The sequence below is a fragment of the Cynocephalus volans genome, chromosome X (genome assembly GCF_027409185.1).
Source record: "Cynocephalus volans isolate mCynVol1 chromosome X, mCynVol1.pri, whole genome shotgun sequence".
NCBI classification, from domain to species: Eukaryota; Metazoa; Chordata; class Mammalia; order Dermoptera; family Cynocephalidae; genus Cynocephalus; species Cynocephalus volans.
The window spans coordinates 175,917,792-175,919,987 of NC_084478.1; the positions used below are offsets into that span (position 1 = coordinate 175,917,792).

Here is a 2,196-nt window from a genome sequence, read left to right on the forward strand (position 1 = left end):
CTGGATTTGATTGATTTCATTATCATGGTGTTTTAAAATGTAGGTTCTAATGTTATTCAGGTATAGTAAGGCCACCAGATCAGGAGACAACTGTTATTAAAAAGACAGTTTGTTCCTCATAGTTCCCAAGAGGAGGGGGCATGATATTCCACACCATGCAGGGCCACATGGGGAAGCGCCAGGGCCAGTTAGGAGGCAAAAGGAGCAAGGGGAAAACAGGGGCAAAAGCCTTTATTGTGTTTTTTAGAGGAAAAAATGGACAAGGCAGGGAAAGCCAGCTGAGCAGACTTAGAATTGAACAGTTTAAATAATTTCATTGGGCTCTGGGCTATAGGGGTGGTTTCTAGTTGTCCAATACCTGGGCAGGCAGGAAGTGTCCTGGACTGTAGGTGCGTGATAAAAGGAGGTGAGTGAGGTTATGGACTCAAGATTGGTTGGTTTACATATCAAAGATGTGCTAGCAGGTAAGTTGTTTGTTATCTCTAGGAATAAGCTTACTCCGAGAAAGGCAATCTCTTCCTGGGTCCACAAAACCCCAAGATGTCAAAGCATCATAAAGTATAGAACATGAAAACAAAAAACAAGGGCTGGCCTGTGGCTCACTCAGGAGAGTGTGGTACTGATAACACCAAGGCCATGGGTTCGGATCCTATATAGGGATGGCCAGTTAGCTCACTGGCTGAGTGTGGTGCTGACAACACCAAGCCAAGGGTTAAGATCCCCTTACCGGTCAACTTTAAAACAAAACAAAACATGATTAATACACATAGTGACGTGAGGGTGAGAGTTTTGAATTGCCTCCCATAATGAAGGGATATTTCCTTTCCATGCAGTCCATTTGCACAATCTTCCAGTCTTGATATACCAAAAGCCAGTGTTTTTAAAGTAAAACAGTTTCTCTTGTCATCTTTCCTGGCAGCCACTGCCAGCAAGGTCAAATTCTGCAATTTTAGCGGGTACAGGATCTATCCCAGACACGGGAAGCACTATACCAGGACCGAAAGGAAGGTTTTCCAAATTCTTAATGCAAAATGTGAGTTGATGTTTCTTTCCAAGAGGAATCCTCAGCAGATAAATTGGACTTTCCTCTACAGAACAAAACACAAAAAGGGACAGTCAAAAGAAATTCAAAAGAAAAGAACCTGCTCTGCAGTCAAATTCCAGAGGGCCATCACTGGTGCATCTGTTGTCGATACAGTGGTCAAGAGGAATTAGAAACCTGAAGTTAGAAAGGCTCAATGAGAATAAGCTATCAGGGCTGCCAAGGAAGCAAAAAAAGCTAAGCAAGCATCTAAAAAGATAGCAGCGACTGCTGCTAAGGCTCCCACAAGGCAGCACTTAAGCAAAAGATTGTGAAGCCTGTGATAGTTTCTGTTCCCCAAGTTAGTGGAAAATGCTAAGTTGGCAGATCAGATTTTTAAATAAAGATGGACCCATAAGAAAATAAAGTAAGAGAAAGCCAACTAACAGCAGTAGTTGGGCATACTGCAGGAGAGAGAAGCTAAGCATACAAAAAGTGAACTTTCCTCAATCTCCTGAAAGTCTCCAAGGTACCATCTATTTTTAGCTTACCATGCTCAGCCCACTTGCCTGGGTGGGGAGTTCTGGCTTAAGCCCTGAAGTGCGTGGGAATGAAACTCCCACCATCAGACTCTCAGAAATGGCACTGAGCATTCCTTCAGTATACTCTGGCTTTCCAGTTCATGAACATTCCATCTCTTGTGGGAATTCCTAGTTGCAGAGTACTTTATACATGCCAGACAATGAAAGAGGTTGGGTATAAATATATCTCATTTAAGAGATACTGAGAAATAGGCTCAAGCATATATGGAAATTGTTATAAAAGTGGCATCTCAAATCATCAATCTCATTGATGGAAATAGTATCTCAAATCACTTTTAAATAAATAGTACTGTGGTAATTGGAAAACTATAAAATAAGATCCATACCTCACACCATATGTGAAAATAAATTTAAAAATTTAGGGATTTAAATGTAAAAAATGAAACCTTACAAGTACTAGACGAAAGCGTGTGTAAATTCCACTGTATGCATTATCTAGGGAAATGTTTCCTAACTATGACTCAAAATCCAGTGGAAATAGAAAACATGGGTGAATTTCTCTTTATCCATGGTATAGGGAGAAGCCTTACAACTATGACTTAAAATCCAATGAAAATAAGATTGATAAACTGG

The 2,196-nt window shown here is 40.7% G+C and overlaps 1 pseudogene; it reads left to right on the forward strand.

The window, feature by feature from the left end:
* Positions 1–418: 418 nt before the first annotated feature.
* Positions 419–1,400, forward strand: LOC134368621 (large ribosomal subunit protein eL24-like; annotated as a pseudogene).
* The last annotated feature ends 796 nt before the right edge of the window (positions 1,401–2,196 follow it).